This window comes from Anser cygnoides, chromosome 1 (genome assembly GCF_040182565.1).
Source record: "Anser cygnoides isolate HZ-2024a breed goose chromosome 1, Taihu_goose_T2T_genome, whole genome shotgun sequence".
Lineage (NCBI taxonomy): Eukaryota > Metazoa > Chordata > Aves > Anseriformes > Anatidae > Anser > Anser cygnoides.
In genome coordinates this window covers 161,582,105-161,596,606 of record NC_089873.1, presented here as the reverse complement: position 1 = coordinate 161,596,606, position 14,502 = coordinate 161,582,105, and the positions used below count along the sequence as shown (strand labels likewise).

Below are 14,502 nucleotides of genomic sequence, written 5' to 3'. Positions count from 1 at the left end.
TCGCCGCTGTCATCGGTTATTGCCAGCCCTGGGTCTCCATCCAACCACGCTGCAAAACATCTGGGTCACGCTCGCCAACATGACAGGACAAGAAGCGATGTGCCTGTCCCTGGGTAGTGCTAACAACCTGTTTATGACATGTCTGGTGGGGAACCCGGCAGAAAACAAAGACTGGACTGTCTACTTGCCACAAGCGCCCCTAGAGCCACAGGAATTAGATATCCTGGGATGTGTAACAGCAACAGCATGTGTAAGGTTTAATTGCTCAGGCAAAAAAACAAAGCATGAAACAAATGGTCAACACCACAGTTGCTCCTTATTGCAATGCATCTCTTTGCTGTAATTATACAAAACTATAATAGCATCATTTCTTGCGCCAGGAACCTCTCTACTCGGCTGTGGGATCGACTGTGGAACGGATGCCACTAGGTGCACCCCGAGCATTTTCCTCGGAGGGGTATCCACTCTCAGCCGCTCACAACGGGAGTAGACAAGGACCTCCTGAAGCCGCGGACAAATTATTTTAAGTGATATTTTCTTGTGGTACGAATGAGAAGTGCAAGAGGCCTCTTTGCGTGATTGTGTGATTGTGCTGTGCAAGTGAGATGCAGCATTGCTGCGAAGCAACATCCCTAGCGCTTAGTGGCTTGTTGTCTGATGTAGATTCTAGTAGGCACGCTACTTTACAATCATAATTCTGTATGTGATTTTCACCCTGTTGCTTATTGTACCTTGCTTATTGCAATGTCTGCGGTGAGTGATAGAAAAATCTATAGAAAGCATTTGGTTGGTTGAAAATAAAAAAGGGGGAATTGTGGGAAAGGAATTCGCAGGTGGCTTTGCGCTGTTTCACACGTCGCTGAATTAGAGATAATGAGGAAACAAGCAGTAGAAACAAAAACTTGAGCAAGGTCGAGATAAAGTAAACTGACTACAGTGTTAAAGATGAGCTTTGGGCAGTGGCCAATTGCTGGCTGGCTCGAGGCACGTGTCTGAGGGTCTCTAACCAGTTGTATGACAGATTCGGGTGCGTGGACAGCGCGTGGGGCTATGGGGAAAGTATATGTAGTAGTGAAAAAGGGCAATAAACGTCTCCTATTGAAGAGCCATCAGGAGTCCGTGTCTTGCATCCCTTCAGGCAGACATCCTGGTGAGGGTCTGTTATAGACCGCCAAACCAGGATGAAGAGACAGATGAGGCATTCTATAAGCAGCTGGCAGATGTCGCTCAATAGCCAGTGATTGTTCACATGGGAGACTTTAACTTGCCAGACATATGCTGGAAATACAATACAGCCCTGAGGAAGCAGTCTAGAAGGTTCCTGGGGTGCATGGAAGATAGCTTCCTGATTCAGCTGGTTAGAGAGCCTACCTGAGGGGGTGCCCCGCTAGACCTGCTGTTCATGAGCAGAGAAGGACTGGTGGGAGAAGTGGTGGTAGGAACTGGTATTGGGCAGTGACCACGAAATGGTAGAGTCCTCTATTCCTGGTGAAGTCAGGAGGGGGACAGTAAAGCTGCTACCTTGGACTTCTGGAGGGCAGACTTTGAAGGATCCACCCAAGGGTGCTGAGGGAGTTGGCGGATGTGATTGCTGGGCCGCTTTCCATCATTTATCAGTGGTCATGTTCATCCGGGGAAGTCCCAGATGACTGGAGACTTGCTAATATGATGCCCATCTATGAGAAGAGTCATAAGGGTGACCTGGGGAACTATAGGCCTGTAGTTCCAAATGTTTGTGGAGTTGAAGTATCAAACTGTAGCAACCTGCAGCATGTTGCTGCTGGCAACCTCCCCCCAAAGCAATTGCTTTACATAGTGATGTAGGAGCAGCTTCCTAAATCCCTGTCCAAGCACCGTCCTGCTGTGGCTTTGCCTTGTCCCATTCAGCTGAACTGACCATTACCTATCCTGGGTCAGTCTTCTCTGACTTGTTCATCTGTGTGTAGGCTGGTGAAGCTGAAGATCCAGGGCATGTTTTTCTGTGTGTTTGTAGGTAAATGGCAGTGTCAATAGCAGACACCATGTCTTCTGAGTGGGTATCTTGCTTTGGCCTATCTTCTTGTATAAATATACACGATTTGAAAAAGCAGAAAAAAAAAAACACCTCAACAACTTCTAACTGAGAACCCACAAACTGAGGCAAACCACTAAATACAACAGAAGGATCCAGTGACTGGGCTGATTCCGGGAGTAAAATTTTATGCATAAGCCATCAGGGCTGTAAATTCCCTGAGAGCACAGCGGAGCTGTGGAGGGGCCTGGCTCTGCAGGTGGAGAATCAATCATTGGGTGCAGTATTTTTAGGCTTGATCATAGCCACCGTGGCTGTACAGCAGCATCCAACCCACGTGTTTTTATGGCATGCTTATGTGAACACGTTTGCCCCAGACAATAAATACCAGCAAGAGCTTCATTTTGGCTGCTGATTGAGATCATTACAAACATTACAATGACCCATTCTCTGCAGTGTGTTTTTGAAAAGCAATTTCTTGTTTGTTTGTCCAGCATCCATGCTCTTCCCTTGTGCATTTTTTCTTCCATGATTATTTTCATTACATGCTCTAGATAACTCATTGAGCCTAGACCTTTCCTCTTCTTCCTCTGTCTCTTCTCAGGAACATTTGTGCTATAATACTTTTTCTTCTTCCCCTTTGCAACTAATCTAGGCAGTCTCTTTTTAATTCGAGTTGCCAAGAAGCCAGTGAGGGATAATGTGGTCCAGGTGCCAAGGAGAAGAAGCGGAGCATTTTCAAGATAGCATCATCAGCATGCCCTTTAAGTTGATTGTCATTCCTCCAAGTGCTCACAGAACCTCTCCAAAACTGTTTTTGTCACTTTCCCAGCTCCTGGCTAGCAGTGAAGGAACCACACTGTGCTGTTAAGTGGACGTTCTGTGCAGCTGTAGTTGCGTACAGCCACACCACCCTGACTACACCTGATCCTGTCAGATTCTCGGAAGTTAAGCGGGGCTGGGCTCCGGCTAGTACTTGGAGGGGTGACCTCCTGGGAATACCGGGTGCTGTAGGGTAGACTTTTGTTTTGGCAGCCATCTTGGTCATATCTCTATGACCATGAAGAAGTTGAGTTGAAAATTTTTGGTGACAGAAGGAAAACTGCCACCAAAACTTCAATCCTGGATATGGGGAGAGCAGACTTCAGGCTGCTCAGGGAACTGGTTAAGGGTCCCCCGGGAAACTGCTTTTGAAGGCGTCGGCATCCATTGGTGCTGGTCAGTCTTTAAGCACTGCCTCCTAAAAGCACAGGATAAAACAATATCAAAATATCCGAAGTTAAGCAGGTGGCGCAGAAGGCTGGCTTGACTGACCAGGGATCTTCTTCTGGAGCTTCATGGAGCAAGCCCATGGTACACTCTTTGCTGGGTTAAAAACTGGCTGTATGGCTGGGCCCAGAGAATGGTGGTGAACAGAGTGAAATCCAGCTGGCGACCAGTCATCAGTGGTGTTCCCCAGGGTTTGGTGTTGGGGCCCATTCTCTTTAATATCTTTATTGATGATTTGGATGAGGGAATTGAGTGCATCTTCAGTAAGTCTGCAGATGACACCAAGTTGGGGGGAAGTGTCGATCTGCTGGAGGGTAGGCTGACCCTGCAGAGGGACCTGGACAGGATGGGTTGATGCTCAGAGGGGAAAGGAAGTGGGCATGCTGATTGATGCTTGCCTGAGCATGAGCCAGCAGTGTGCCCAGGTGGCTAAGAAGGCCAATGGCATCCTGGCTTGTACCAGGAATAGGGTAGGCAGCAGGACCAGGGAGGTGATCATCCCCCTGTACTCAGCTCTGGTGAGGCTGCACCTTGAGTACTGTGTTCAGTTTTGGGCCTCTCACTACAAGAAGGACATTGAGGCCCTGGATCATGTCCAGAGAAGGGCTAGGAAGCTGGTGAGAGGTCTGGCACATAATTCCTATGAGGAGCAGCTGAGGGAACTGGGGTTGTTTAGTCTGGAGAAGAGAAGGCTCTGGGGAGACCTTCTTGCTCTCTACAACTACCTGAAAGGAAGGTGTGGGGAGCTGGGTTTTGGCCTCTTCTCACAGATAACTAGTGATAGGACTAGAGGGAATGGCCTGAAGTTGCACCAGGGGAGGTTCAGGTTGGAAATTAGGAGACATTTCTTCTCAGAAAGAGTAGCCAGGCATTGTAATGGGTTGCCCAGGGAAGTGGTGGCATCTGTCCCTTTCTGTGTTCAAGGGAAGGTTGGACCTGGCTCTTAGGGGCATGGTTTAGTGGGTGATGTTTTTAGTAGGGTGATGACCAGATGATCTTGAAGGTCCTTTCCAACCTTAATGATTTTATGATTTTATGTTTCATTGCCATTTAAGATGTACTAGATAATATCTCTTCAACTCCATCTACTAACCCAGAAGACACAGTCTCTCACAAGTCCCTTGTCATATTTGCCAGCTTCCTGCAGATGTCTTTAATGTCCTACAGCATCTTAAATGGCATTATACGTCTACGTTAGCAACAGGATAAACCCTTAGATGATGCATAGAAATATCTACATTTGACATTGTCTCTCCATTTGTCATTTTGGGCTGTGTTTATAGCTAATGAAGAGAAATGGGCACAATTCATTTTACCTATTTAAATAATCTATGGTAGGATGAGATGAGAAGCAACTGTATGTGCATCTTTTTTTACATTTTCTATAAAGAGAATCTAAGGATTAACTTATATATAGTGTTCAATACTATATTTGTTTTGTTGATTTATTTCTTCTACTTTTGGTTAGATGAGTTCTGTTCAATATGATGGCTACAGTCAAATGTATGAAACAGGGCTGGGTTTTTTTGGTGAAAGTGACTATGACTGCAAAAAATAAGAAATTCCATAAAATTTATTCATTACTGCCAAGATATGTTTATTCCTCTATTTAAAGGTCATTTTTAATATCCTGTTTTAATTTTTAAATATTCTACTACATCCTCTCCTTAACCAGCAAAATCTTCAATATATGTATATATATATATATATATAGTGTGTGTGTGTGTGCATGTGTGTGTGTGTGTTTATTCAGTTCTGATTCACTAGAACTGAAATCAATACCTGTTTCCTGGTACAAAATCAACAACTTACATATTATTTTCTTCTTATTAAATAGATGCTAACTCACAGTTCTGTGAAATTCAATATATTTTAATTATAGTCTACATATTTAGCCCACTCTTTTCTGTCAGTCATATATATATTTTTAAAAACTTTAAATTCTCAAAAGTAAAAATAATACAAGTTTAATGCAATTTTAATCTTTACATATTTGATTTTGCTTCAAAGTAATTCCTATAAAGCATCTCTATAAAAACTGTGAACTATGTCAACTGTTTAACTATGTTTGTATGAAAAACAATAGGTTATTACTCATAAACAATTTTTATAGATTTTGACTAGGAACACAGGTGTAATTTAGGAATATGCCTGCAAGGTAGAAAGGTTTCCACATGAAAGGGGAAAAGAATGTGATCCATGAAAGTTCTGCCAATGCACATGCAAGTGCCAAATTGTCCTAATTCCCCCCAAAGTATTCCAAACTACTTATTTTCTAATGCTATCAAGCATGCAGGGAACTAGACTATTTAAGTTCTTCTCTGTTGACTTTGAAAATCCCCTCAGAATGTAACAAGCATGCATTCATACTCAGAGGTATCTGGTTTGGCTACAGGACTCCCTATCACCTAGCTTTTCTACAGTGCAAGAATAACTCCTAAAAAGTGCTTAGTGTATTAAAAAGGCTGAAAACACAGTTTGGTGCCAATACTTTTTATAAAAGTTAACTGTTGTGAGTGATTATCTAGGGGAAATACAAGCTCTTTTCACGTCAAGGGAGAGCATAGTATTTCTTCATTTTAAAGGGTGTTTCTCAACTAAATTGCAATAGACAGTTCATCATCTCTTCATATCTTCTTTACATAAGGGCTTATGCAGGGTCACAGTGAACGGCAAGTGTAATGGTGGTTTCTGTTGTGATAAAACCGCTTTTTTTGGAGGTGGGGGATAGGGGAAAAAAGACTTAGGATCTTGATATCATTTGCCAGTTTCTCTTTTATAGACTGCAAAAGATAATATGTTAATGGTATTCTATATGCTAGAAGGTCATATCTAGTGGCCTTCTATGATGGAGTGACTACGTCAGTGGACAAGAGAAGAGCAACCAATGTCATCTACCTGGACTTCTATAAGGCCTTTGGCACAGTCCCACGCAACATCCTTATATCTACATTGGAGATATATAGGTTTAATGGATGGACTGACTGTTCAGTGAATAAGGAATTGGCTGGATGGCTGCCTCCACACAATTGCAGTCAATGGCTCAATATCCTGGTGGAGATCAGTGACAAGTGGTCTCCATCAGGAGTCTGTCTTGTGACTGGTACTGTTTAAGATCTTTATCAGTGACATAGACAGTAGGATTGAGTGTACTCTCAGCAAGTATGCAGATAACAACAAGCTGAGTGGTGCAGCTGATATAATAGAAAGAAGGGTCCTGAGGGACCTTGACAGGCTTGAGAAGTGGGCCTGCATGAACTTCAGTAAGACCAAGTACCAAATTCTGCACATGGACTGGGGCGATCTCAAACATCAGTACAGACTAGGGGATGAATTGATAGAGATCAGCTCTATGGAGAAGGACTTTGGGAGACTGGCAGATGAAAAATTGGACATGATCTGGCTGTACATACTTGCAGTTGAGAAAGCCAACCATATCCTGGGCTGCATCAAAATAAGCATGCAAGCAGGTTGAGAGAGGTGATTCATCCCCTCTACCTTGCCCGTGTGAGACCACACCTGGAGTACTGCATTCACCTCTAGAGCCCCCTGATTCAGACATACACCTTTCAGAAAGATGTGGACCTGTTAGAAAGACATGGACTTTTTAGAGCAGGTCCAAAGGAGGACCATGAGGATGATCAGAGGGCTGGAGCCCTCTGAAGAAAAGCTGAGAGAGTTGGGGTTCAGCCTGCAGAATAGAAGGCTCTGGGGAGACCTTATAGTGACTTTCCAATACCTAAAGGGGGGCTACAGAAAAGCTGGGGAGGGACCCTTTATCAGGGTATATGGTGATAGGACAAGAAATAATGTTTTTAAACTAAAAGAGGATAGGTTTAGATTAGATATAAGGAAGAAATTCTTTACTCAGAGGGTGGTGAGGCACTGCAACAGGTTACCCAGAGAAGTTATGGATGCCCCATCCCTGGAAGTGTTCAAGACCATGTTGGATGGGGCTTTGAGCAATCTGGTCTATTGGGAGATGTTCCTGCCCATGGCAGGGGTGTTGATCTAGATGACTTTTTGGGATCCCTTTCAACACAAACCATTCCACGATTTTGTGATCTTTCAGGGAAATGAGGTTATACTCCCTCTATGATGTGAATCAGGCTTCCTTTTCTTCTGCTGTCTTTATGATCCATGAATTCAGTTCTGGTCACACCATGTCCAGCAACAAAAAGACAAAAAATCTGGGTTAAGGTCAAGGAAAAGTAAACTCCAAAGTTATGTCCTCTGAGCAATTGGTCAAGATAGAAAATATTCTTGTAAAACTTTTGACAGGTAACAAGAATTTGTCAGGGAACTGTTACTACTCTCTTTTGCTTACTTTTGCCCCTCTTGGCACTTACTCTGTGAAAGAGATTAAAAGATAAGATCTACATAATATTCGTAGATTCATGTTTCCTATATTTTTCTTATGGAGCTAATAAGTAAGCCTAAATTTTATATGGTGGAATTTTAGTTTATTGTTTTCACAATATTCAGTGGAGATCTCCTCTGTAGAAGACTTAGGCTTTTATTGAAGAAGACTAATTTATCCCATGCAATGCATTAAGCAAGTGCCATGCCATTGTGGGGTCCCTCCCACAGGATACACGCTGCAGCATTGGATATCTGCTCCAACATGGTCTTCCATGGGCTGCAGTGGTTCCCATGCTTCACCACTAGCTGTTAGCAAGGGGATTGGGGACTAAGGAAAATAAAACACTACGGAGAGTTATTAAAATGTTAAGTCATAGATAAAGAGTTACATGGTAAAGAGATAGAGTATTTCCGGGTGCTTATAAGTAATTAGGAACTCATTCTTAGAAGAAACAAGAATGTCCATAGATTTTATGAGAAACATGGCTTTGAACACCAAATTAGTTTTGAGGGGTCTTACATTCCATGCACTTTGTTGAGAGTTTTTTTTTTTTTTAGCTTCACTGTTACTTTACAGTAAGTTTATACATTCTTATACATTCTTTAGATATTTTTTTCCTATGCACTGCATGTAATCATGTGCATACTTTCAACAATGAACAAGACCAGGATAAACCAAGTTTTTTTTTTTGATTGTTTTTTTTTTCCTTTTCCAATAGGACTAGAGAGAGATGATTCCATTTATATTTAATTATTTATGTACCTATTTAAAGATATTCACATAAATAATGAAAATATCTCATTTTAAAATTCTGCATAAAAAAGTGTCAAAACACTAGTGTTTATGTAATTTGCAATGTAAAAATCACAAAGTATTTTTGTCAATGTGATGTTAATCCAGGTAAAACAAAAACACTAAATAATTTGTGTCATGCATGTTCTTTTGTGTGTGTGTGTGTGTATGAAAACTGTGTTAATGTTTTTGAGTAATAATTTCTTTAGCTATTACTTTAAAGAAATTAGATTTTCTATGGTTGCTAATGATACATCATTGTGCAGCATTTTTTATAAAATGTCAGCATTCAGCCTACACATAAATAGAAACAGATTTAACAGCAAGAAAAGCACTCTACAGCTTGCTGTAACATGATGTCTTAATAGAAAATGATTTTATGGAATTTTTATTTGTAGCCAAAGAAGTAAACCTTTGAGGGATTTTATTTGTTTGTTTGTTTGCAGTATAAAAATAGTTTCAAGCAACTGTTTCTGATAGAGATCTGTTTGTTTTCTTAGAACTATTTGATTTAACAGGCTGGTAAATTCAGAATACAGAAAAAAAAATATATTGAAAATTGATACTCTCCCATTCATTTATCCCATTGTTGCAGCAAGAAGTATTCATGCTTTCATGAATGAGTGTTTTAAAATGTTTACTTATAATGAATTGACTGACTTTCAGTACAAATTTCAATTTCCTGAAATGCAAAGTGAAAATGTGGAATATTAAATCACATTGACCTTTACAAATAATGTTCAGGTGAAATGGTGTGGGATTAAAATACTAATTTTCATAAATTTCCATAATTTTATCAGTGGTGCTAGTTTGCAATAGTTTGGTTAATCACAGAATCTAATGGTGACTGTCCAAGTGAAGCTAATGTTCAATTCTGAGGTAGCAATTTATTCTAACAATAAATCGTATCTTTCACTTACGTATATAGTATTTACCCTGCTAGAAGGTTTTTAGACACTTACTAAAAATTGATGAAGGACAGGAAAGACGTAACCAGAGAAAATCTATGATCCAAGTCAAAATACTACTGTGTATACCATCAGATCTTTTACACCAGGGACTATCCTTTCCATGCATGTGCCAATCTAAACAACTTTATTTCCAAAGTGACATCAATACTTTTCTTCCTCCCTGAGAAAGTTTGTCAACACAGAGAATATGTGCTAATAGATCAGCATTTTGGAGAGGATATCACACAATATTCTCACTACTTTTTAACCTATAGCATAGTATCAGGCATAGGTGGCCAGGTTATGGCAGCAGGGTCACTGCAGCATTAGCTTCTGTGAGAAGAGGCCAGGGGCTGTGCCATTATGGTCACACATGTCTCCAGCTAGCTCCAGCAGATTGTAGTGGGTGTATGTGGCAAGGTTTTGGTAGTGGGGGTGCCATAGGGTTGGCTTCTGTGAGAAGAATCTAGAAGCTGCCCCATGTTAGATAAGGGCCCTGCCACTGACCATAGCCAGGGCAATAAGTGACATTGTTTGCACCTCTTTGAGAGCATATTTAAAACAGGGAAAAAAAAAAAAAAAAAAGAAAAAAAAAAGAAAAAAAAACTGCTGGGAAATAGCAGCTGGGAGAGAGAGAGTGAGAAACAGCCTTGCAGGTGCCAAGGTCAGTGAAGAAGGAGGGGGAGAGGTGCTCCAGGCACCGGAGCAGAAGTTTCCCTGCAGCCTGTGGTGAGGACCATGGTGAAGCAGGCTGTCCCCCTGCAGCCCATAGTGCACCACTGTGGAGCAGGGTTCGACACTGCAGCCCATGGAGGAGACCACGGTGGAGCAGGTGGACCTGCGCTGACAGAGGCTGCGGCCTGTGGAGGACCCCCACCAGAGCAGATTCCAGACTGGACCTGTAGCCTGTGGAGAGGAGCCCACGAAGGAGCAGGTGACCTGGCAGGAGCTGCTGCCCGTGGGGAACCCAGTTTGGAGCAGTTTGCTCCTGATGGATGGATCCTGTGGTACGGATCCATATCTGGAGCAGTTCGTGAAGAGCTGCTGCCTGTGGGAAGCCTACGTAGGATCAGTTTGGGAAGGACTGCATCCCGTGGGAGGGACCCCATGCTGAAACAGGGGAAGAAAGTGACCGAGAAGGAGCGGTGGCGAAGAAGTACTATAGAATGACCATAACCCCCATTCCCCCTGCACCGCTCGGGGGGAGGAGGTGTAAGAGGGTGTATGGGGGGAAGGCATCCTTGGTTTCTTTCCTTTGTTTCTCACTTCTCTAGCTTGTTATTAATAGGCAATAAATCTTACTGTCTCCCTACTCTGAGTGTGTTTTGCCCATCACAATAATTGTTGAGTGATCTCCCCATCCTTATCTCAACACTTGAGCCCTTTTCATCGTATTTTCTCCCCCTTCCTCTTTGAGGAGGGGGAGTGAGAGAGTGGCTGAGGTGGAGCTTGGCTGCCCACCCAAGTAAAACCACCACACAGATTCATTGGAGGACACAGCTGAGCCCATCAGCCACTCTGGTGGCTCCTGTGGGAAAACATGCTTAAGAAAGGGGAAAACACTGCACAGCAGTATGAGAGGAGCAAGGAAACAAGAAGTGTGAGAAAGAATCCTACAGACACAAAGAAAGAAGGAGAGGAGGAGGTGCCAGAGCAGATATTCCGCTGCAGCCTGTGGAAGAGGTGGTGCTGGAGCAAGTATTTTCCTTCAGTTCATGGACACAACCACACCACACCAGTTATCTACTCTATGGTCCACAGAGGACCTATAGTAAATCAAGTGTGTCCTGAAGGACTGTGGGTCCTTGGGAAGGACCCCCACTGGAAAGTATGAGGATGAAGAAGAGGAACTGTTACAGATTGACCACAATCTCTCATTCCCCGTGCCCCTGCACCCCTAGAAGGTGAGGGGAGAAGGTAGAGGAGTTGGGACTGAAGAAGTCAAGTTGAGCCTTGGAAAAAGGGGGCATGAGGGGAGTGTGTATTAGTTTTTATCATTCTCACCATTTAATTCTCACTTTAATTGGCAATAAGTTAAATTAATTTTCCCTAAGTTGAGTCTGTTTTGCCCATGATCATAATTTTTAAGTGATCTCCCAGTCTTTATCTCAATTCATGAGTTTTTCCATTGTATTTTCTCCCCTTGTCCTGCTTAGGATGAGGAGTGAGGCACTGGCTGGGTTGGGAGTCTGGAAGCTTGCTAAGGTCAACCCACCACAAGCACTCAGTCTGTACAGAACAAGGAAGTCTCTCTTCCACAGATCTATGGTGTGTTTTCTTGTGTCATTTTACTTTCTGTTGTATAGATGAGAGTTTTTTTTTTTGTTTGTTTGTTTGTTTTTAAATTTAATTTTATACATATATACATATATACCTAGGATTAAGGCTTCCTTCAGTTCATTTACCTCCTTATATCTTGCTTCTGGCAGCAGGCAGAGATTCTTGATCATTTCATGTTTGTCTCTTCCATAGGATTATACAACTCTATCTGATTTCTATTACTGTTAATTTAAAAATATCAACTTTGGCTAAACCTGTTAGACTAAACGAGTTCCTATACGCATTTTCTATTTTGTGCCCGTTAATCATAAGATATGCATTTTCTTTCTTTTACATACACATGAAAATAACACACTTCATATGCTGAGTTTTGAAATTTTAAATACATATATCATAGCAATTTTTGAAGTGAAACCACTCAATTTTAAAACGTATCAAACAAACTAATGGAAAGGAAAGTCAACTTGAATGGAACATACTCTCAATAGTACAACATATTGTATTTTCTTTGACATTTGGCATATATTGTGCAGTGAGAAATTACTTGTGTGTATGGATGTCTGAATAGGTTTCAAAGTTTCAAATATTCAAATAAAAACAAAGTTCTTTGCAAGTAAAGATTGTCCTTGCTGAGAAGTGTTACAATGTTCATAATAACCTAGATACCTGCAATCCTTCTTGCAGCCTCTATCATTAGAAAAATCTAATACTTTAGAAATACTCGTTTTTGTTGGAGTTTACTAGCCTAAGTTATCTGTTTGTTCTTTGTTTCTCTCTAAAGTGAAGGGAAAAACTCTCCTTTTGCATAAAATAATTTTTCACTGCTTTCTTTACCTTCAGGGTTGCAGCAGCAACTTCAAGGAACAAAAGCCCTTTTCAAGTTTTGACTCAAAACTGATATCCAAACACTGTGATCCAACTTAAATCCATTGGATAACATCTTAACATCTTCAGAACAATTGTTGATATTGCAGGTAGACAATCAAATCCTAAGAACTATATCTGTCAAAAGCTGAAAACAAATTATGACAGTGTCTCATGAGACACACTGAATGACTTTCTTACTCTCACCAATCACACTTGTTCTTGGTAAACTGATATGGCTGGATTTCCAACTAAACAATTTTTAGAACCTTAAAAAAAAAACGTTAGACCAGTTCATCTACTTCCACATATTGTTGTTGCTGTTCAAACAGCAAATTCTTATAAATAACCTCAAAGAAAAAAAAAAAAAAGAAACAACTTACCAATATTTTCAATATGAACAGTTTATTAGGCTTATTGGTGGAGCGTGAAAACCTTCCTTTTGCATTTACTACAAAAAATAGTTATTTTCTTGACTGTGAAAGTAATACTTATTTGCGCTGTGTATGAAACTGCTTTCTCAAGCTGAAAATCATCATTATGTATGCACCACACATCATATCAGTTTCAGTAAAACATTTTTGTTGTTTTTGTGTTAGAATTATGCTAATTTTCACTCAGAAAGATGAATTAGAGATAGAAGGATCTTCTGTGTGCACTAAGTAACTTTCACTTTAAATGATTTTTTTTATATATATATAAACTGCAACAATCAGTTCAAGAAATAGGCTGCAAACCATGAATTATAAGCAAATCATTCAGAAAAATATACAATTTAAAAGAAAACTGTCCCTTCTTCCACTGTGACATCCATGTATCAAGAACATTTTTCCTGGGATGTTATTCTCCATCATGAACATTTTGGCAATAATGTCTGTAATATACTTTGATATATATTTATACCAGACCATACATTTCCATGGCAGAGACCATTAACAGAAGCACAAAATTATTCCTAGCTGTTACTGCACTGGGGGTGCACAGGAGACCAGAATACCTCCTCAAGATTCTGCAGTGATCATAAAATCATAGAATGGCCTGGGTTAGAAGGGATCTCAAGGATCATCTAGTTCCACCCCCCCTGCCGTAGGCAGGGTCATCACCCACTCGATCAGGTTGCTCAGGGCCTTGTCCAACCTGGTCTTGAACACCTCCAGGGATGGGACATCCACAACCTCTCTGGGTAACCTGTTCCAGTGCCTCACCACCCTCTGACTGAAAAATTTCCTCCTAACCTCTAATCTAAATCTCTGCTCATTTAGTTTAAAAACATTCTTCTTTGTTCTGTCATTATCTACCTGAGTACCTTCTCCATCCATTTTATAAGCCTCCGTTAAATATTGAAAGGCTGCGATGAGGTCACCCCAGGGCCTTCTTTTCTCCCGGCTGACTAGCCCCATCTCTCTCGCAGCTTTTCTTCATAGGAGAAGTGCTTCAGCCCTCTGATCAGCTTTGTGGCCCTCCTCTATACCTGTTCTAACAGATCAAGGTCTTTCTTGAGCTGGGGACCCCAGACCTGGATGCAGCACTCCAGGTGGTATCTCACAAGGGCAGAGTAGAGGGGCACAATCACCTCCCTCAACCTGCTGGCCACTCCTCTGTTGATGCAGCCCAGGATGCAGTTGGCCTTCTGGGCTGCAACCACACACTGCTGTCTCACGTCTAGCTTTTCATTCACCAGAACCCCCAAGTCCTTCTCCGAAGGGCTGCTCTCAATTAGTTCTTCTCCTAGTCTGTACTCATGTCCGGGATTGCCCCAGCCCAGGTGCAGCACCTTGCATTTAGACTTGTTGAACCTCATTACGTTCACGTGGGCCCACCTCTCCAGCCTTCCCAGGTCCCTTTGGATGGCATCCCTTCTTTCTATCGTATCAACTGCACCACTCAGCTGGGTGTCATCTGCAAACTTGCTGAGGGTGCAGTCCACCCCCCTGTCTATGTCATTGTTGAAGATATTAAACAGTACTGGTCCA

The 14,502-nt window shown here is 41.8% G+C and overlaps 1 pseudogene; it reads left to right on the top strand.

The window, feature by feature from the left end:
- The first annotated feature begins 2,907 nt into the window (after window positions 1-2,907).
- On the top strand, window positions 2,908-3,028 carry LOC136789764 (5S ribosomal RNA; annotated as a pseudogene).
- Window positions 3,029-14,502: the final 11,474 nt, after the last annotated feature.